Raw genomic sequence first — 23,476 nt, 5'->3', positions numbered from 1 at the left:
GTCCTGTCAGATTAGGGTACCACCCTTAGGACCCCATTTAACCATAATTACCTCTTAAAGGCCCTATCTTTGAAAATAGTCATGTTGTGGGTTGGGGCTTCAACAACATATGAATTTGAGGAAGACACAATTCAGTCAATAAATAGCTCATACAGAGCAAATACAGACAGTGTGACTCTAGAGCTTGATGCTTTTTGTGTGTGTTTATTTTAATACACATTTTATCAAGGTATAATTTAAATATTATAGCTCATTTAGTTTTCAATAAACCCTTATATCCATGGGACCCACATTTCTATCAAGAACTATACAGTTCTCTTAACCATTGCACCCTACCTGAGATAATAAATGATGATTTATTATTTATTATCTACCAGACCTCGTGATGACTGAAGGTGCTGCCACTGGTAGGTTTCACAGCAGGCAGTGCTCATCCCAACACAAGGTCCACCTGCAGCCAGACTTAATTCTGAGCTCCCTCCCTCCCACACACACTGCATGGGGCTCCCTGCCTGGGCCAGTCCTCATACTCTGCTGCTGTGCTCTAGATCCCAGGAGACTAACCATTGCAAGCTGTACTTCCCAGGATATTTCTCCTCCTCCCTCTCTGCCTTGGGAAGAATCTCAGCATCTCTTCTGTGACTCCAGCTCCCAACAGACAGACCCAACAGATGACCCTAGTGCCTCTTGCTTGGTTAAAAAAAAAAAATACTGCCTCCTCCCTGTTGACCTCCAGTTTAGAAGTGGTAGCGGCTTTCTGCTATTGCTATTCTTTGGATTATCTTGCCTTCCGTTGTTTGGCTTCTCAGCTCTTCTCTCTCCTGTATAACCAGTTTTCTGCATATTCCCTCTGTTTCAAATGCTCAGCATAGTTTCTCTTTCCCTGATTATACCTTTCTGGTATACTGTCATAGTCCCTATTTGTCATGACTGGCTCAGTAACGGGGATGAGTCTAGGTATATAGATGGAGCCCATGCACAGAGGCTGAAAGCTAGAGGACTCATAAGCAGAGGTTTCTCCAAGAGAATACCAGGAATTGTATTACATTTGTTCTCCGCTTGTTGACATCTTATTGGTCCACCTTGTTATCAAATTTGCACTTCTTTGATTTATTCATTGTCTATGGCTCACCTATTTTTCAGGTGGACCTCTGAATGACATCAAGACAAGAGCTGCCTTTATCAGCGGCTTCTTCAGCTATGGTCATAACCGAAAGCTACTATTGGATTAATCACACTGCAAATACCTCATGTTCTTATTTGTAAGTGGAAGCTAAATGGTGAGAACACATGGACACACAGAGGGGAACAACACACACTGGGGCCTATCAGAGGGTGGAGGGTGGGAGGAGGGAGAGGATCAGGAAAAATATCTAATGGAATTAATACCTGGGTGATGAAATAATTTGTACAACAAACTCCCATGAGACAAGTATACCTGTGTAACAAACCTGCAGGTTACCTATGTAACCTATTACCCCTGAACTTAAAAGTTAAAAAGAAATGTGCTGGCTGATATAACACGGTTGGGGAGAAAAGAATGACTAACGAGGACAGGATGGGACACTAATACCAAGGAGCCTTCAACAGCCTATGGATGTTCCTGGGGAGCCTATCAATCAGCTGGGATGGAGGAGGAGCCATAAGCAGAGCCTTACAAGAGGCAAAACGCCCATGTAGCTCTGGCTCCAGTTTTCCTTATGGTAGCCTCTGCTTAACTATAAAATCCATACTGTGTAGATTACCATGACTACCACAGACAGAACTCCACCTCTAGCTTGGCTGCAAAACTAAGTCTTGTCTTCCAAGAGCCTTTGGCTTTAGGAGGGAGCATCAGGAGGCAGACTGCAGCCACTGGCTCACCGCCTTACATGCCAGGGCCTCATGCAGAACAGCAATAGTTAAGAGTCAAGCTTCCTTTCCTCAGCCCACACCACCAAAGCAATGGGCTGTTGGCCTGCCCTGACAGCAGGCAGAGAAGCCCCCCTGTCACGGGGCAAAAAGAAACCAGACAGTTCCCACTTCTCCTTCACTCTACATGATAAATCACTTCAGCCGGGAGAACTGTCATGAAATGACCTGGCAGCTAATGAGAGAAATGGAACCCAAAAAAAGAAAGAAAGGAAGAAAGAATCCTGTTAGTTACAGAGCTTTTCATCTGAACCACAGAACAGGCTCTTGCTTTCTGTGGGAATAATAAAATCACAGTCTTGTACTATACTAGCTCCTCAAACAAAAGCAACTCCCTAGAATGAAACTATTTGGGGTTTCTGAGTTGGATTTAGTTTTCACTGGGTAAAGGCATAAATTAAAAGGAGGAACCGGGTACCCTTAAGAAAGTCAATGAAGTAACTAAGCTCGCTATTCAAACCAGGAAAACACAGGCTGTGAGGCAGCTTCACTCTGCAGTCTATTCAACACCTGGCGAACAAACAACCCCAACTCTGCCCAAGCTGGGATTTTCCCACAGTGGACCAGTAACTTCAGAGGCCCCTAGAATGCCAGGACTGTGTCTTAGACCTTGGGAAACAGGATGAAAAGAACAGGCTCAATGAGACATTTAGTTACAAGGGAAAAATCACAAAAGCTAAAAGTTATTATAGGAGAAAGGCCCTAAAGCACAACACTGGAGATAAAATTTTAAGGGTAAACAAATACTCTTTGTGGAAGTGTTTAGGAAAAAACACGAAGAGCATGAATATCATATTATAGGTACAAAATGTTCTACTCAAAATAAAAGTAGGTAGAGAATCACATCAGCCTAATCATGCCTCCTAAGCAGTAGGCTGTGTGAGGTAGGGCAATGTGGGCTCAGTACCCCTCTCCCACCATTCTTCATCCTCCCCTGCTCCACCACACCCACCTCCTGCCTTTCAGAACCGCCTTCCTCCAGAGACACCCAGGAACCTCAGAAAGAATGCTTCTCTAAATTATTCATGCCACAGTGCTACCTCCTGTCCTTCCCTTCCAAGAAATACTTGCTATGTTAAAATCCAGTGAAAGTGAGCAATGCTTGCAACAAATAGTGAATCATTCCTGGTAATATTTCAGGCATTGGTAAAAATTTCACTGGATGAGGGAGGAAAAGAAGAGTCTCTTTCTCATACCCTAAATTACACCACATATAAAAACAGACAACAAACATGACCTCTTTTATGTAGAAATTCTCATTGCATAGGTAGAACATCATTTTTTTAAATGCTGACTTTCAAAAGTTGAGATCAGCTTTCAATCAAAATACTCATGTATTTAAACAAGACCAGCAGAAAAATATATATGAATTTATTTTCAACTTGTCCTCATTTTTGAACTTTTTTATCAATGAAGAAATGGAAACATTTTTTCAATAACCAACAAACCTTTCTAAAACCCCGTTTGATCTTGCCACACTTCTATTAATAACCCAAAATGTTTTGGAAGTGTTTTATCCAAATCACACTTTGGTCCTGATAGGGATAAAATCCAATAAATGATAGGTCTATGTCCACATGACAATTAAATGAGATATCTACTCTAATACTGTCATTCTCATTTCTGACTGTGGTGGTCTATTACAGAGACAGGTATAGTAATAATCCCTCCCACTGCATCCTCTTTTTTGCTATGACTTTACCACTCCTCCCATCAATAGATGAAGTCTGCTTCCTCTCTTCTTGAATCTGGGCTGGTTTCATTATTTGTTCTGACCCAGAGATTCTAGCAGAATGGACTCAGTGTAATTGCTAGGCTTAGCTTTGGAACCTCTATTTTGCCCCCTTGGAGCCCTAAGCCTCCATGTAAGAAAGTCCAGACTATACTGCTGTCTGTACTGCTGGAGAGTCACCTAGAGGAACACTAGGTGCTCCAGCTGACAGCCAGCTCCAACAGGTAAGGAAGGCCATATTGGATTCTTCTGCCCAGTCAAAGCTAGCCAGCATATGAAGAGCAGAGGCCAGCCCTCTCCAATGAGTCCTGTTCAAATTGCAGATCCACAGAATCATAAGTATATGACTGCTTTAAGCTACTGTACTTTGAGGTGGTTTGTGACATAGCAGTAAAATAACCAAAACACAGACCTTACACAAAAATGACCACATTATGTAAAGCTACCCAGAACAGACATTTCAAAAATGAGATACCTGATCTAAGAAAGCTTAATCTGTCTCAGTAAAAAAATGTAAATGATCAAAGACTACATCATGATCCAAGTCAGAGACTGTTCCCCTAATATCTATGCTTGCCTTTTCTTTTTCTTCTTTTCTTTCATTTTTTTTAAACTGGGTCTCACTCTGTCACCCAAGCTAGAGTGCTATAGTGCAATCAAGGCTCACTGCAGCCTCAGCCTCCTGAGCTCAGGTGATCCTCCTGCCTCAGCCTCCTGAGTAGCTGGGACCACAGGAGCATTACAATTTTTTAAATTACTATTTGTAGAGATGGGGTCTCGCTATGTTGTCCAGGCTGATCTCAACCTCCTGGGCTCAAGTAATCCTCCCACCTCAGCCTCCCAAAATGCTGGGATTACAGGTGTGAGCCACTGTACCTGGCCACACTCCCTTTTTATGCCAATGGGTCTCGAAATGTGGTCGTGAACCAGCATTATCAGCAACACATAGATACTTGTTAGAAATGCACATTCTTGTTCTCCTACTGAATGGGAAACCCTGGGGTGCAGCCCAGTAATCTGTATTTCAACAAGCCTTGCCAGTGATTCTGATGCATGCTGTAGTTTGAGAACCACCATAGCAATAAAATCTCTGATGTTTATACAAGGCCATCTGGACAAAGAGACTAGGTAAGGTGGCTGCATAAGGCCACTTCACTGAGTTCTCTCAAAACAGAAACAATAAAAAGTAAAACTAAAAGTTCTGTCAAAACTTTAAAAAGTAAACAGAAATGGGAAACGGGGAGTTCTCTTCTCTAACCCCTTCTGCTTCATGATGGCTGGAATTCAGATGTGATAGCTGGAGCCCCAGAAACTGTCTTAGATGAGATGATGCTGAGAAATTAATCCATGCACAGCAAAGCAATAAAGTGGAAGGGGTATGGGATCCTGGGACTATGGAGCTACCATCTTAGCTCTGAATTGACTCCCTGATTTCCTGAACACAGAGAGAAATTTCTACCTTGTTTAAGCCCATTATTCTGTTTTCTGTCTCTGTAATGTCCTAACTAATGCATGATCTTAATAAAGTTAGTCTCCCTCGCCCTTACCTACTAAGATATTCTTTAATATAAGAACACTTTCTTTCCTTTACTGTTAACAGTTATCCCGTAGATTACTTCTTTTTCTGTTTAACTCTCTTCCTATTTGTCTGGAAGCTCCATAAAAGCAGTTACATTTTGTTTATTATTGAATCCCCAGCATCTAATACACACTATCCTCACAATATTTACTGAATAGAAGATAGAAGGATGGATGTAGGCAAACCAAATTTTGTCCAGTTTTTCAGCACTGGTAAATTGAAAATGCTTCAAAATAAATCTCTTTTAAATACTGAATTTTCAACAAGACTATCCCCTGCCCATATCCCAGCTCTGTTCCACATTTAATGTGAATATGAAGCAATAACATCAGTAACAAACACTTTCAGAAGCTTTAAAATATGTCAAAGACAGACTGCAATACAGGGGCAACCTAAATATACCTGACCAGTACTCTTCAAATTGTAAAGGTCATCAGAAACAGAAAAGTCTGAGAAACTGACATAGCCAAGGGAGCCAAAGGAGACATGACAAGTAAATATAACACAGTATCCTGGGATGAATTCTGAAACACAAAAGGACACTAAGCAAAAACTAAGAAACTCTCAATAAACTATGGACTTTAGTTCAAAACAATACTGTATCAATATTGGTTCATTAATTATAAGAATTGTACCATACTAATGTCAGATGTCAGCAATAGAGAAAACTCTGTGTAGGTATAGAGTACACGGGAACTCTCTATATTATCTGCTTGCTTCTTCCGCAAGTCCAAAACTTTCCTTAAGGCTGTGTGCGGTGGCTCATACCTGTAATCCCAGCACTTTGGGAGGCTGAGGCGGGTGGATCACCAGGTAAAGAGATAGAGACCATTCTGGCCAACATGGTGAATCCTCGTCTGTACTAAAAACACAAAAATTAGCTGGGCGTGGTGGTGCACACCTGTAGTCCCAGCTACTCAGGAGGCTGAGGCAGGACAATCACTTGAACCAGGAAGTGGAGGTTGCAGTGAGCCAATCATGCCACTGCATTCCAGCCTGGCAACAAAGCGAGACTCTGTCTCAAAAATAAAAAATTAGCCAGGCGTGGTGGCAGGTGCCTATAATCCCAGCTACTCGGGAGGTTAAGGCAGGAGAATCACTTGAACCTGGGAGGCAGAGGTTGCAGTGAGCTGAGATCTTGCCACTGCACTCCAGTCTGGATGACAGAGTGAGGGTTCATCTCAAAAAAAATGAAAAGAAAACTTTCCGTAAAAATAAAGTCTATTGATAAAAGATGTGTACCAAAGATTGTTACATATATCAACTCACATTGCATGTATTAAATCTCATAAAGACTGAGATAGGTAACTACCATGAGTCCTATTTTACAAATCCAGAATGTACATTAAGTTCTGTTCCCTCAAGTCCTTAAGGCTTACACTATATGTTTCTTCTGAATCAAAGTCTAAATAATTATTTAGATAATGTGTATTGGTTATTGTGTGCCAGTAAGGGACTGAGTTTAGGTGGTTTTTTTTTTTAATACTTTAAGTTCTGGGATACATGTGCAGAACGTGCAGGTTTGTTACATAGGTATGCATGTGCTACGACGGTTTGCTGCACAAGTTTAGGTGGTTCTATCAGCAGTTTAAGAGAGCAAGGGGGCTTTGTATCAGCCCACTGAAATTTAAAGGGCACAAGCAAACATTGTCAAGAATTTCCTATTTTAAAATGTGTTATATTTATGTATCGAAAGCACATGTATTCATCTAACAGGTAGAAACAACTAAGCTTGACATCTCATTATCAAGAATAATACTTAAATATGAAGCCACCAGATGGCACACAGTGTTAAGGACACATAAGTCAGGCCGGGCGCGGTGGCTCACGCCTGCAATCCCAGCACTTTGGGAGGCCAAGAAGGGCGGATCACTAGGTCAAGAGATTGAGACCATCCTGGCCAACATAGTGAAACCCCGTCTCTACTAAAAATACAAAAAAAATTAGCTGGGCGTTGTGGTACATGCCTGTAGTCCCAGCTACTCAGGAGGCTGAGGCAGGTGAATTGCTTGAATATGGGAGGCGGAGGTTGCAGTGAGTTGAGACTGTGCCACTGCACTCCAGCCTGGCGCCTGTCGACAGAGTGAGACTGTCTCAAAAAAAAAAAAAAAGAACACGTAAGTCATACATCATATGTTACAAAGCTGATTCAAGAGTGGGTTTATGCCAGGCGTCCCCAGACTTTTTACACAGGGGGCCAGTTCACTATCCCTCAGACCGCTGGAGGGCCGCCACATACTGTGCTCCTCTCACTGACTACCAATGAAAGAGGTGCCCCTTCCTGAAGTGTGGCGGGGGGCCGGATAAATGGCCTCAGGGGGCCGCATGCGGCCCTTGGGCCATAGTTTGGGGATGCCTGGTTTATGCCTTGTGCTAATATAGTAAAGGCTCTATCTCTGAGTACATCCCTGGTAAAAGAATATCTCAAATGAGAAACATCTCTAAGTCATTGTATTACCTTCCAAAGATATTCACTGTAAACTTTATGATTTTGGCTTAGTGTTTTTTATTACTGGCTATCCTATTGACCAAAACAAAGATTTGGCACCTTGGCTAGTCAGACTGAAACTCCTGGCCAATGCAATTTGACCATGAAATGTTAAGAGTGCTCACTACTGTAACATGGTAGAATTCAAGCAGAAAAAACCTTTGCTGAACAAATATTCCACAAAGTGTATTACCCATGATGTTTGATTTCTATACCCTGAACTAGAATCAACTGGTAGTATGTAATCTAAATATCCACCTGAAACAATACCCAAGTGCAATGGACCAAATGTCTGTGATCTAACAAAATTCATATATTGAAATCCTAACCCACAATGTGGTGATATTAGGAGGTAGGGCTCTGGGAGGTTATTAAATCATGAGGGTAGAGCTTTCATGAATTGGATTAGTGCTTTTATAAGATATCCCAGAGGCATCTCTAGATCTCTCTCCACCATGTGAGGATATGACGAGAAGATGAGAAGATGGCCATCTGCAAGCCAGGAAGTGGTTGTTCACCCGCAGATAGAGGTGCCCTGATCTTGGACTTCCCAGCCTCCAGAACTATGAGAAATAAATATTTGTTGTTTAAGCCACCTAGTCTATGGTATTTAGTCATAGCAGTTCAAGCTGACTAACACACCAATGGAGTACTTTGCATCTATGATTTCATTGCTTCTCATGGTTCCTTCATTTGCCTCACTCTATTTATCCTTAAAAGTTCTGCTGAGAGCTGGGGTGTGCCTGTGGTCTCATCTGGGAGACTAACATGGGGAGGACTGCTTGAGGCCAGGAGTTCAAGGCTGTTGTATGCTTCACACCTGTAAATAGCCTCTGTACCCCAGCCTGGGCAACACAGCAAGACCTCATCTCTTCTAAAAAAAAGTGTAGAGGGCCAGGCGCGGTGGCTCAAGCCTGTAATCCCAGCACTTTGGGAGACCGAGGCGGGTGGATCACAAGGTCAAGAGATCGAGACCATCCTGGTCAACATGGTGAAACCCCGTCTCTACTAAAAATAAAAAAAAAAAAAATAGCTGGGCATGGTGGTGCGTGCCTGTAATCCCAGCTACTCAGGAGGCTGAGGCAGGAGAATTGCCTGAACCCAGGAGGCGGAGGTTTCAGTGAGCCGAGATCGCGCCATTGCACTCCAGCCTGGGTAACAAGAGCGAAACTCCATCTCAAAAAAAAAAAAAAAAAAAAAAAAAAAGTGTAGAGGAGGCCTCAACGCCTTCACAGTCTTTCGTAACCTGATCTGTATGGGGTCATTTCTATACACTCCCGTAGCACCTTGTGCTGGCTGACCTTGCTCACAGGATTTATGGCAATTCAGTACAACTCAACAAGTATGGAATGAATGCCAATGAGGTATGGTCCTAGGCACTTAGGAATCATTAGTGAACAAATGAAAGATGCCTACCCTTCTAAGGAAAGACAGATCATAAACTATAATACATAAATAAATGTTGTAGTATATTATACTGATAAGTGCTATGGAAAAAGAAAACATGGAGTGGATTACAGGGAATGGGATGGACTGAAGCACAGATGAGATTCAGGTTGCAGTCTAAAATAGGGTGGCCATGGTAGGCTTCAGTTAGAACATGAGATTTCACCAAAATCTTGATGGAGGTGAGGAGGTTAACTCTGTAGATCCTGGAGGAGGAGGATTCCAGGCAGAGGGAAGAGCTAAACAAAGATCCCCTCCAGCAGGAGCATGATGATGAGAATGAGAAACTGCCAGGAGACCAGTGAGTCTGGAGCAAAGTGCACCAGAAGCAAGGAAAAAAGGGAGAGAAGTGAAGCAGGAAGCATTAATTTTCTTGGGCCGTTACAAAGACTTTGGCTTCTACTCTGAGCAAAATGGGGAGCTGGGAGAGCTGGATTTTGAGTAGAGGAGAGACATAATCTGACTTAGTTTTGTAAGATTTGCTCTGGCCACTATGTTGAGAATAGAATTGTAGTGGGGCCAAGACAGAAGGAGAAAAACCTGTTAAGAGGTAATTATAGGTGAGAGATGATGATGCCTCAGGCCAGAATAGCAGCAGTAAAGGAAAGCAGATTCTCTATATAGAAACTTGGTAGATTAGATGTGGGGTGTAAGAGACAGAGAGAAGCCAAGGATGACTCCTGGGATTTTGATGTAAGCAACTACTACAATGGAGTTATCATAAACTAAGCAGGGAGACCATGAAAGAAACAAGTTAAGATGCAAAGAGCAGGAATTCAGAAAAGAATATAAACCTGGGGCCGGGCGCGGTGGCTCAAGCCTGTAATCCCAGCACTTTGGGAGGCCGAGGCGGGTGGATCACGAGGTTAAGAGATCGAGACCAGCCTGGTCAACATGGTGAAACCCCGTCTCTACTAAAAATACAAAAAATTATCTGGGCATGGTGGCACGTGCCTATAATTCCAGCTACTCAGGAGGCTGAGGCAGGAGAATTGCTTGAACCCAGGAGGTGGAGGTTGCGGTGAGCCTAGATCGTGCCATTGCACTCCAACCTGGGTAACAAGAGTGAAACTCCGTCTCAAAAAAAAAAAAAAAAAGAATATAAACCTGGTTATTTTCTGAAAACTTTCCATTGACACGTTCTAGTCAGACAGAGCAAACACAAGGCGAATGGGCACAGTAGTTTGAAAGAAAATCTGGGATTCAACAGAGAGGAACATTTTAGAAATGTTGCATTTCTCACTTTCAACACTTGATATCACAGACAGTATTTTGAGAAAAAAACACAGAAATCGATGTCTCTGAGTTGAAAAGTGATTCCAAAGAATTAGACTCTTGTCATGAAAAAGTCCTAGAAATACCTGAAATAGTATGTTTACAGATTTGTTTACATTTGACTTTATATCTATGGCACAATAATGAAATATGATTTTTAAAATATATCTAAATAAGTCTAATATTTTTTCAATAAATATAAAATAATTTGGTGATAAACATTGTGTCAGTTTAATTGGAAATTTTTATTGGTGATATAAAAAATGACATTTTAATCAGATGCAATGAAATATGATAGTAATATTCAATAGTAATCATTTACGATGTGCCAGGGACAGTGCAAAGTGATACGTTTAGATCTTTTCATTTCATCCTCACAACAATCCTATGAAATAGTTGCCATTATTTTCCTTTTTTAGTGAAAGCTCAAACTAGCAAGGAAAATTTATACCTTCCATATGTCCCATACAATTTTCATACTTTGCAATTTTTTTCTTGGAGAAAGGTCATCAGCCTCTTATTTAATAATTTCTCACCTTTAGGAATTTTAAGAACAAAATCTTTAGCACGGGCTTTTCATACCTGCTCCATATGTTATCCCAAGGGTGGTCGATATCTCTGTTCCCTGTAGACCTCAAGTTCTAGTTTCCTGTGTCTTGTGTTTAGAATGCTAAGTTTGGTTCTCTCTGTTAAGGTCAAAAGTTAGACACAGAAGGAGGAATCGTGGCTAAGAGGATTGGGACACTTAAAGTCTAATGGGTTAGACAAATACCTGAATGTGTCATATCATTCGTAACACATGCCAGGTGCTCGGCCTGTGTGTGTGCAGCAAGCTCTGACAAGGAAAAGACAACTTAGGACAAGCCCAAAGGAAAAGAGAGGGTGTTTTTTAAACTCCTTTAGCTTTATCATATACTATGGAAATTCCAGTAAGCATTCCTGGGCTGCAGCAAGCTACTTAGGAAGTGTTTGGTTATAACGCTTTCACATCTTGTATCACTTAGGCCACAAGAGCATGCAGTATTTGTTTAATCTTGGACTACCACTGATAGACTAGGTTATATAAAAGTCCTGAAAATGATTCAGTTGCAGCTTCCTGGAAAATGTACAAGAAACTCTGACACATAATGACAAAAGCATAGGCTCAAAACCACAGTTACGAAAAATATTTAGGACTGTGCCATGGAAAGATATTAGTAACACTTAAGAGTATCAGGCCAGTAACATATTAGACAATAACATCTGCAGATTCAGTCCATGAATTTGCACTGGGTAATTGTACTGGAGGAAGAGAAAAATAAAAAGAATGTAGTTCATCCTGGAACAAGCCCAGTTAAGGAGATTATAGACTTTGATTAAGAAATTATACCGTCAAGAGCCAGGACTGTAAGCACAACAAATTCCAGTAAATTCAATTCCATTTCACTCTTTATGACACTCATTCATAGTTTGAGAATATAGGTACTAAGGGGCCTCTTATCTTAAAAGGATCTCAGAACTGTAAATGTATCTGCTCCAACTCATGAATTAGGATGGAATAGACATTTTTCCTGATCTATAAATGTAAAACCCTAATGATATGAAAATCTGCTTGTGCAGAGGAGGCACAGGCATATGTGTCTTCCTGTAAGTCCTGTTGGCAAGAAGATATTCCTGGAAGAAAAAACAAACGTACAAAAAATCATTGTCATTTTTGACAGGACTTTTTTTAAAAAGTATGTCAAATAGTTAAGAATTTAGTTAATAGGAAGAGATTCCTTGCTAAGAAAAGTTTACACAGAAAAAGACACTAGCAATCATGACAATGAATTTTTTAAGTGTTCTTATTCTCATCTGCTGCCCAGGGATGTACACAGATAAAAAGATTTATTCTCAGTTCTGGAGATCTATGGTACAGCATGGTGACTATAGTTAAGAATAATGTATTACGTACTTGAAAACTGCTAAGAGAGTACATCTTAAATGTTCTCACCAAAAAAAAAAAAAAAGGATAAGTATATGAGGTGATGGATATGTTAATTAGCTTGATTTAATCATTACATAATGTTTACATATATTAAAACATCACATTGTATGTACTATAAATATATACAATTTTTTATTAATTTTTTTTCTTTTTACAGACAAGGTCTCGATCTGTCATTTAGGCTGGAATACAGTGGCATGATCATAGTTCACTGCAGCCTCTAACTCCCGGGCTAAAACGATCCTTCCACCTCAGCCTCCCGGGTAGTGGGGACCACAGAGGCATACTGCCATGCCTAGTTAATGTTATTTTATTTTTTGTAGAGACAAGGTCTTATGTTGCTCAGGCTGGTCTCGAACTCCTAGCCTCAAGTGATCCTCCTGCTTCGAGCTCCCAAAGTGCTGGGATTACAGGCATCAGCCACCATGCCCTGATATATGTACAATTTTTATTTGTCAACTATACTTTAATAAATTGGGGGAAAATCCCGAAAAGAGACATATGAAAAGAGATAATTCTTCACAGCCTTATTGTCTAAGGAAACAAACTTAAAGTTGCAAATAAACAAAAACAACAAACAAAAAAAGATGTATTCTCCCCTTCCCCATTATATGTACACACCCAGACAAGAAACCTGTTTCTAAATCCTTGTAGAAGTGGGAAGGGTGGGGAGAGAATAAAAGTCTTGATGGGAGGAGGTTTTGAAAATAGAGCCCTTCTTTAGATGTTACTCATGTAAATGTGCTGTGGTAAAAAAGAAAACTTGAGAACCACTGATTAAGTATCTGAACCCACAAGTCAGATACTCTGATAAGGTTAGTTTTAGAAACACAGTAACTACTAACCATGTTATGACAACCTTTTACTATGCAGAGATGGGACACTCCTTGGGGCATGATTTGAACCACTGTATCCTGTACCTGAGTTTAGGTATTAAAGATTCCTGTTAGGGCATGAGTCTTCTGTGTTCTGTTTTCCAGTATTACCAAGACAACCCTCATGACTGAACCACAGCTAACGCAGAGAACAGAAGCGCTTTATCAAGATGCATGTAAACTTCAGCTTTAGAACTGGTAGAATTACTGATATCCTTTTTTGCTTACGTATTGAAAGAAATGTCACTATTCTTAACAAGAACTGTTTGCTTGTGCTTCTAAAAATACATCCTACAATAAACTGTATTTTACTTTATCCCAGTAAAGCACCAGTTTTTAAGCCCCAAAAGACATTTACTGTAGACATTTTCTTTGCTTTCTTTAAGCATCAGGTAGCATGGGCATAAAATCTGAAGGGAAAGAAGCAAGAACCCAATAAATCAGTTTAAAAGGCAAGAGGATCCCTATTATTTTGCATTATCACTACTAATACTTTAGATATTTGACTATTAACACTCACTAGTATCAACGTAGTACAGTCAGAAATGCAGAATTTGGACAGAAGTACATAAAAGTCATCTTGTTATTCTCGCAAAGTTAAATGTCTCCACCTTCTCAGGGTTGCTAATGCTGTTTTCCCATGGCCTGCTGGAAAATACCACTATTTTCTTTGGGTTCTTTCCAGGTGCTTTATTGAGAGGGCAAGATAGAGGAAGAGAAGACTGTTGTAAATCACTTAATTATGGAAAGACCGGGAGTGCTGACTTCAATATGCTTTTGTTGGGTCTACATAAATTCTCATGAATATAATTGTGAAGGAGGAAGGATGATCAGAAAATGTAACATTGGTGATTTGCTGATTGTTCCAGCATAACAATTCTTAAATTTTTTTTTTTCCTATAATCTTACCTTTATACCCTAAACCACTGTTTCTAAATTGTGTAAAGAAGGACCAATTTTTTAAAATTTCCAATCCATTGCAGACCAATGCCTTTGTAAAATCAGTAAAATTGAATTACTAGAAAAGTAAAATGTTTAAAGCCAAGAATACAAAATATAAGCCCAAAAAGTTTATATTCTTGATTTCAATAGATATAAAATATTCTACCAAATCACTATTCAAGTTTATAAATGCTTACTCTCAATGCCTGTACTTATCTTGCTGCAGGCAGTAACAAACTATCCCTAACTACAGTTTGACAATTAGTCACACATATATACACAAAGAACACGTACACATCACAGATGCACACACACACAGACATATCAAATAAAGTAGAGCTAAATTTCTATCCACTTAAAAAAATAGTTTAAATTTACATTATTACATTGCACAGTTTTTAAAAACCCTTCATACAAAAAAAAGCTGATGAGAAAACAGCAGTTTCCTCCCCAATCTCTCTCTATCTTCTAGTGCCCACCCAGAGAGGCAGCTATCTAATACTAAACCTGTCAGAAAAGCAATAGATGTCACTCACCTACTTTCCAACCTGACCTTCCTCTCAGAGCTCTCTTACGTCCTTCTCAATCCCAAATTGTTGTTTCTGAGACTGTTGCACAGATGTCCTCAGCATTCTTTTTGATCCCTTCTATACAAAGACTCCTTTTGAAATAGGTTGTATTTTTGTTCAAAATATTTGCTATTCCTGCATTGGGGTGGATTCTACTTCTCCATCCCATTGATATGAGTCTTGGCCATGACTTGCGATGTCCACCTTATCTCTAAGGTCACGCAGAAGTGACCAGGTGATTTACATTAGCTAGTGATACATCAATTATCAATTCCAGGTGAAAGTTTAAAAGACAGACTTACCATGGCTGTCTTCTCCCTCTGTTGTAAGACTAGCAATGTTCCAGAAAGAGCATGCTCCATTATCCTGCATCCCATAAACCTATGACGTAAACCATGGAGAGTTTGGTGTCATTTGTTACTGCATCATAGCCTAAGCCAACAGATATATCCTTGTTCCTGGCTCTTTTTTGGATTACTGCCTCATTTGGTATTCTAGCAGCTTCCTGAGAAAGTATTCACAACAGGCAAAGACCTAGTTACCTGAAAACAACAGAATACCGGCTTTGGTATAATTTTCTCTCAGAATTAGTACTGATACATCATTTTCTAGCTTCAATGACACTAGGGCCAATCTCACTCTTAGTCCTTTGTATGTAACCCTCAATACATACCTACAAGGTTTCACGTGTGTGTGTGTGTGTGTGTGTGTGTGTGTGTTTTAAATAACTGTTATTCCGGATTCCAGAATTTCCTGGTCATGGGGCCTTTTCAAGAGATTCAAATATCTCTTTCAATCTTAATGTTCATGTGTTTCTAATCTAGGAAAGTATCTCCTAGCATTTTTCTCCTTAAGATCATCTTCTAGTCCTTTTTTAAAAAGATAATTTAGCTTTTTCAAAGTTATATATGTTCATAGTTTGAAGAGTCAACAGCCCTCTCACTGAATATTTACCCTTCCCCAGAGACAGCTGCTGTAAATTCTTTTAGCTGATTCTTTGGAATTGACTACCATATATCTATATAAAATGTTTTAATTGTGGCAATGTGATTATCACTGCTTTAGACATTATTTATTGACTTCATTACAGAAATAAGGGGTCTCCTCCTTCTCTGCATGCCCACCACATACGTACACATTTCACTGTGTATCACTATTTTAGTTAGATTAATAATCAGTATTTATACTGTTAGAATCTTGTATTTTAGTCAGATTTGAGCCAAATATAAACTATGACTACTTTTCTTCTACACAACTCTTTGTTTTTCTTGGAGTTAATAACTGTATTGCTCTTTTCATTTACTTAGTTTTCTAAGAATATATCACTAATGCAAAACTCTCTACCAGTTGTTCAAATCTCATCTCAGTACATTCAAACACATCAGATTTTCTGTTTGGTTGGTTAGATGGTTTGCTGACTTATCTCTTTGATGCAGCACGCTTTCTTGTAAGTGTAAGAGGTTTTATACTTTTCTTTTTTCTTTCTTTTTTTTTTAGACAGAGTCTCCCTCTGTCACACGGGCTGGAGTGCAGTGGCGCCATCTCAGCTCACTGCAATTTCCACCTCCTAGGTTCAAGTGATTCTCCTGCCTCAGCCTCCCAAGTAGCTGGTATTTTCCAGTCATATTTAAGAAGGCACTAAAATGACAGAGGAAAGCTCTGTGTACATCACAGAACTTGGATATATTTTAGTGAGCAATTTTTTAGCAGCCTATATCTTTTAATGTTTAGCTATATGTTCTGTAGGCTCCCCTTTGTACATTTTTCCTAGTTTCTGCTAACGAATGGAAAAATACAGCCTCTAATTCCTTCTGCAGGCACTTAGGTATCAGCTTCCTCTACTCTGCCAAGTCAGTTACCTTTCTTCCATCTACTTTTCATCTTGCAAACATATGTTGAGTTCTCTCAATTTCTATTATCTCTTTTCCTGCCCTTTTTGTCCTTAGAAGGTTGTATTACTATTTATTGCTGCTGTAACAAATTACCACAAACTTAATGGCTTAAAACAACACAAATTTATTATCTTACAGTTATGGAGGGCTGAAGTTCAAAGGTCTCGGTGAGCTAAAATCAAGGTGTCAGCAGGGCTGTATTCCTCCTGAAAATTCTAGGGGAGAATCTGTTTCTTTGACATTTCTAGCTCCTAGAGGTTGTCTGCATCCTTTGGCTCATGGCCTCATCTTCCTTCTTCAAAGCCAGCAGTGAAGCAAATCCCAACTCTTCTTCCTTCCTCTTTCCTTGTAAGGATCTTTCTAATCACATTGGGCCCACCCAAATACTACAGATTAATCTCCTCATCTCAAACTCCTTCACTTAATCAAACTGCAAAGTCCCTTCTGCCATGAGAGAAAATCTATTCATAGGTTCCAAGAATCAGGACATGGCATCCTAGGGGAGAGGGCATTATTCTACATACAGTTTTATACTTTTCTTTTCTTTTTTTGAAGGAGTCTCACTCTGTCACATAAGCTGGAGTGCAGTGGCACAATCTTGGCTCACTGCAACCTTTGCCTCTTGGGTTCAAGCGATTCTCCTGCCTTAGCTTCCCAAGTAGCTGGGATTACAGGTGCATGCCACCACGCCCCGCTAATTTTTGTATTTTCAGTAGAAATGGGGTTTCAGGATGTTGGCCAGGCTGGTCTCAAACTCTGGACCTCAGGTGATCTGCCCACCTCGGCCTCCCAAAGTGCTGGGATTATAGGTGCGAGAAAGGTTTTTTTTTTTGAGACGAGTTTCGCTCTTGTTACCCAGGCTGGAGTGCAATGGCGCGATCTCGGCTCACCGCAACCTCCACCTCCTGGGTTCAGGCAATTCTCCTGCCTCAGCCTCCTGAGTAGCTGGGATTACAGGCACGCACCACCATACCCAGCTAATTTTTTGTATTTTTAGTAGAGACAGGGTTTCACCATGTTGACCAGGATGGTCTCGATCTCTTGACCTTGTGATTCACCCGCCTCGGCTTCCCAAAGTGCTGGGATTACAGGCTTGAGCCACCGCACCAAAAAGTTTTTTTTTTTTTAAAGAAATGAATATAACAAGAATATGAAATGTGCAGTTTACTTAGTAATCTGGTGCTACCTGTGGACTGGTAGAGAAGGATCACAGATGGGAATAGGAAGGCAACATTATATATGAACAAAAAGGCTAAACTTAGAACTGGAAGTTCTAAATTCAGACCCCAATTCTCAAACTTACCAGTTTGATCTTGTGGAAGTCAGTTAGGTAACTTGGCTCTATAGCTGAGGAACCTGAAACCCAAAGAAGTTATGTAAACTTAAATTAGTACATATATGTAGAGGATCCTAGGAAGACATCCATCACACAGTAGCTGAATGTCAGTTGTAGCTGAAGCAGACAGTGGCACTAATTAAAAACTTAGCATTTTGGCATTGGCAGTGATACCATAACATGAAAACCCAACAGCTAGAAGGCAGACTGAAAGAAAATCATCTTTTTCATGTCTAAAAAGGTAGGCTAGCCCAGCCACAAGAAAATTCCCCTTAATACCTAAATATAATTGCAGATATGCTATAGAAATATCACTTACATTCACTCGAATTTTTTTTTACCAAGTCCTGATGGAACATCCGAAAATTTTTTACCAAACTCCTCCAACATGCCAAACACCATGCTAGGTATTAAGGATATAGCAATGAATGAAGCTGACACAATCTCTGTCTTCACAGAGATTAATCTAGCAGGGAAATAGACAAATAACCAAACAATGACAAGTATGATAGGTGCTTTGATGGAAATAAAAACATGGAATCCATGGACCTAAACCAGACTAGGGTATTGATGTTGGCGAGTTATGTGTGGTTCTCAAGAGTTAATGATGCACTCTTCAGAGCTCAGCTAAAGAGCAAGAGCTACTGAAGCAAAAATGCAGGGGAAGGCAGAGTGTTCTGAAGAGTCCACTCCTTTGACTAGGAAGAGTGACAAGGTACCTTGGAGGCCAGTCAGCCTAAATCTTGTATTATGCATGAAATGGCAACAGGGCTGATACCAGAAGAACATGCTTGGTTAGGAAGGTGCTTTTAGAATGACAGAGTGATAAAGTCATAATTATTTTGCTTTCTTTTCTTCTTCTTCTTTTTTTTTTTTTTTTGGAGACAGAGTCTCGCTGTGTCACCCAGACTGGACTGCAGTGGCGTGATCTCAGCTCACTGCAACCTCTGCCTCCCAGGTAAAGTGATCCTCCTGTCTCAGCCTCCCGAGTAGCTAGGATTACAGGCATACGCCACCATACACAGCTAATTTTCCTATTTTTAGTGGAGTATTTTTGCATTTTTAGCCCAACCTCGTGATCTGCCAGCCTCGGCCTCCCAAAGTCCTGGAACTGCAGGCATGAGCCAGTAGGCCAGGCCTATTTTGCTTTCTTTTCAAGGTAAAATTCCTCTCCCCTTTTCATTCTATAAGGACACAGTGTAACACAATGGTTGAGTTCAGGCTCTAAAACCTGTCAAAATGTGCCTGGGTTCACATTCTGATTCTTGACACTCACTAGCTGTAAGAACCACAGACACATGTCTTCTCTGGCTTTAGTTTACTCATCTGTAAAATGTTCCTAATATTAATATTTCCCCACTGGGTTGCTGTATTAAATTATGTAATACATCCAAAGGTGTTTAGAACAGTGCCAGCACAAAGTAAGCACTCAATAAATCTTTGCTTGCTACTGTTACTGGTTTTAGTTGCCAGCCACTGGCCTTTTTGCAATTTCTAAGATAATAAGAGACCACTTGACTTTGTTTACATGGCATTGCTTTCAGCTGCAGGGAAGATGGAGCATGCAGCAGTGCTAGTAACTTACCATTTGGCCCTTGAAATGCTAATTACAAGCCACCAGAATCTTGCTGATCAGTTCTCCACTTCTGACTCTGACATGGGAGACCAGAAAGCTTCAAAGTGGTCTTCGTCTCTTTCAGTTACAAGGAATCCAGACAGAGTGTAGCCACGTAGAAATCGGGCACCACAAGAAGACGATAACTCGGTGGAGCCACCATGACTCAGGCTGCAATACAGAAGCTCAATATTTATAGATGCACCTACAGATGATCAGTCTAAGAAAGGCCTGCTTATGCTAATCATGCAAAATTTCAATTGCATTCATTCAACAAATATTTGAGTGCCAGCTGTGTACCAAGCACTCTTCTAGATGTTAAGGATACAACAATGAAAAAAAAAAAAGAAAAGAAACAAAAGTCCCTGCCCTAGAGGGTGCAGACAATAAACACAATAAATAAGTTAATATATAGCACAGAGAAAGTGATAGGTGCTCCAGAGAAAAATAAAGTACTAAAGGAAAATAGGGAGAGCCAAAAGAGCAAAGAGATGAGTTGCTGGGTGATCAATGGTCACTGTGGTAGTAAAGAAGGATCTCGGCCATGCCCCGTAGTTCACGCCTGTAATCCCAGCACTTTGGGAGCGGGTGAATCACGAGTTCAGGAATTTGAGACCAGCCCAGCCAATATGGCGAAACCCAATCTCTACTAAAAATACAAAAATTAGCTGGGCATGGTGGTGCATGACTATAGTTCCAGCTACTCGGGAGGCTGAGGCAGAAGAATCTCCTGAACCCAGGAGGCAGAGTTGCAGTGAGCCGTGATCGCGCCACTGCATTCCAGCCTGGGCAAAAGAATGAGACTCCATCTCAAAAAGAAAAAAAAAGAAAGAAAGAAAAAGAAAAGCCTCACAGAAATTGGCACATTTGAGCAAAGACCTGAGGAGTCGAGGAAGACATGGATATCTGGAAGGAGCATTCAGAGCAGAGGCAACAGCAAGGGCAAAGTTTCTTAGGAGAGAGTGTGTTCAAAGCATTTGAGAAACAGCAAGGAGGCTGCCAATGTGACTCAACAGAGAATGGTGGAGGAAATAACAGCAGGAAGTAAGACCAGAGAGGTAAGGAAGGTGTGCAGAGACTAACTGTAAAAATCTTGGCTTTTACTCTGAGTGAGATAGGGCACTTGTAGAAAGTTTTGAACAGTCTTGATATGATCTGCTCTATATTTTAAAGGTATCACTCTGGCTGCTGTGTTGAGACTAGAATGAATGCGAAAGGTAGCTAATATAAAATTCTGGTCAATGATGACAGTAGTTTGAACCAAGCTGCTGTCAGTGGAGGTGGGGAGAGTGGTCATATATTTTGTAGAGCCAGCAACAGGCTTTGATGACAAACTGAATGTGGGATAGAAAAGAATTGGTGAGTTGGCCTCAGCATTCGAACAATGGAGTTGCCAGTAACTGAGATAAAGAAGGTTGTAGGTAGATAAATTTTTTGAGGGGAAGGGGTATGCCAAAAACCCCAAGTTTTGTTTTGGATATGATGAAATGAAGAAGTCTATTAAATGTACAAGTAAAGATGCTGAGGTACTTGGAATTCAAGTTTGGAGTTAAGACTCGGGAGTTGTGAGCACATTTATATTTCAAGACATAAGATTGAATTAGAGCACTTTAGGAAAGCGGGTAGGAACAGAAGAAAAAAAGTCCAAGGCAAGGGCCTGGGATACTCCTATATAAAACGTCAGTGAGCAAGAGTTTGAGAACAGTGACCAGTAACGTAGGGCTAAAACCAGGAGACTGAAGTGTCCTATAAACTAAGTGGAGAAAGTGTTACAGGGAGGAGGAAGTAATCAACTATGCCAAATGCTAATAGGTCAAGGATGGAGACCGAGAACCGGCCACTGGATTAACTAACAAAGTAACAAAGTAATTGGAGAGCAATTTTAGTGGAATGCTGGGGGCAAGAGGTAATTGAAATAGTTTTAATAGAAAACAGGAGAAAAGGAATTGGGGCAGTGAATATAGAATTCTTTCAAGGATTTTACTGTAAAGGAGAATGGAAAAAAAAAAATGGGACAATAGCTGGAAGGGGAAGTAAAAGCCAAAACTTTCTTTGTTTTGTTTTTCTGGTTTTTTAAATCAATTTTAGGATACAGTATATTAATTTGCATGGGGGAAATGTAACTGGTAAACGGATCAGGAATAGTTGTGAAAAGATTAGTGCTTTCTTTTCTTTCTATCTGGAAAGTCAAATTAAAATAACAGCTGTTGTGGTAGGCTCATGCCCATAATCAAAACACTTGGGAGGCAAAGGTGGGAGGACTGCTTGAGCCCAGGTGTTTAAGAAAAGCCTGGGCAACACAGGGAGACTCTCTCTATAGAAAATACATTTAAAAATATTAGCTGGGCACGATGGTGTGTGCCTGTCATCCCAGCTACTGGTATCACTCTGGCTGCTGTGTTGATCACACCAGTGCACTCCAGCCTGAGCAAGAGTGAGATTTTGTCTCAAAAATAATAAACAAATAAATAATAAAACCACAAGATTACTTAGGGAGCATTGATAACAGCTCCTTTCACATTGATTTCAACTGTGAAAAGTCTCAGCTTCCCTATCTTCTCAGCAGGGGAAGAATTTCTGAGTAGATCTGATGCTTGAATCAGCAGGGTGGGGTACACTCCCTTCACCAGTGCTGGAGAAACTGTTACCATTCATTCACACTTTCATTCAACAGACACTACTGAGCACCTACTATTAGATGACACTGACTAGGATACAAGTGCAACAAAACAAAACTTAGCGAGAGTTCATAGTTCACTAAAGAATATATGTAAGTATACCTGAAATGAGTAAGTATAGTTGTAAGAGTTAAGAGGTACATGAATATAAAAAAGACAAAAATGAATTAAGTGGTTATTCAGTAATGGGGACATTTGGGTCATTCACATTTTTTTGGCCATTATAACTAGACAGCTACTGAGAATTTCAACAAATTCCTCACCCAGAAGTATTTATTGATATCTATTATATTAAGACTATAGGAAATCTTACCAAATAAGAAAGAAACCCATAATATATCTCCCTCCGTGTTTTAACTGAAAGAATAATCAAGAAAATAAATTTTTTCTTTTTTCTTTTTCTTTTTTTTTTTTAGTAGAGACAGGGTTTCTCCATGTTGGTCAGGCTGGTCTTGAACTCCTGACCTCAGGTGATCCACCCATCTCAGCCTCCCAAAGTGCTGGGATTACAGGTGTGAGCCACCGCACCCAGCCAAGAAAATAAATCTTAACAGTGTAAAACAGCTGAGACTGAAGACAGGAACATTATAAGTTCATATATATACATATATATATATATACATATATATATATATATATATATATATATATATGGCACTTATTATGCCAGGACAAGATTCCAAGTGTTTGAGATCCATCAGTGGGCAAAAACAAGAATACTGCTTTTTAGCACCTGTATTTTAGCAGGGGAAACAGTCAACAATAAACATAAAAAGTAGTAAAATAGAGTGTATGTTTGAAGGTAATAGGTCCCATAGAGAAAAAAGAATTAACAGGGCAAGGGGATTTCAGAAAATTGGGTTGTGTAGCAGGGTGGTTGAGGTGCAAGATGCAAGTTTAAGTAGTGTGGTTAAGGTCTCAGTGAGGTAACATGTTGGCAAAGATTTGAAGGAGGCAAGGGGATTGCCTCTCTGCATATTTGGAAAAAGCACTTTAAGCACTGGAAAAGCCCGAAGGTGCCAAGGAAGTGTGGCTGGTGCCCAGCAAGAAAAAAGTAGGGAAAGGTCTTAAGAAGCGATTGCAGTAATCCATGCAAGAGCTGAAGTTATTAGGCTCACTTGTAATCGTAGTATGTAGTCAGTTTGGGGATATATTAATATTTTAAAGGTACA

General features: G+C 40.2%; 1 long non-coding RNA gene across 6 annotated transcripts in view; it reads right to left on the bottom strand.

The window, feature by feature from the left end:
• The window catches only part of LOC120364355 (uncharacterized), a 380,014-nt gene that overhangs the window by 350,394 nt on the left and 6,144 nt on the right, over positions 1-23,476 (bottom strand). For 3 of the 6 annotated variants that reach the window (XR_012517631.1, XR_012517632.1, XR_012517634.1), the window contains exons 2-4: positions 19,597-19,797; positions 17,979-18,031; positions 15,086-15,164 (exon numbers count right to left, since the gene is read on the bottom strand). This is a non-coding gene — a long non-coding RNA (uncharacterized LOC120364355). Of the gene's footprint in view, positions 1-8,941; positions 15,165-17,978; positions 18,032-19,596; positions 19,798-23,476 lie in introns of those variants that run through there. The other 3 variants (XR_012517633.1, XR_012517635.1, XR_005579629.2) reach the window with 3 other exon arrangements.

Source organism: Saimiri boliviensis, chromosome 5, assembly GCF_048565385.1.
Source record: "Saimiri boliviensis isolate mSaiBol1 chromosome 5, mSaiBol1.pri, whole genome shotgun sequence".
NCBI lineage: Eukaryota > Metazoa > Chordata > Mammalia > Primates > Cebidae > Saimiri > Saimiri boliviensis.
The sequence above is the reverse complement of the archived record's forward strand: the minus strand, read 5'-3'. Positions and strand labels throughout refer to the sequence as shown.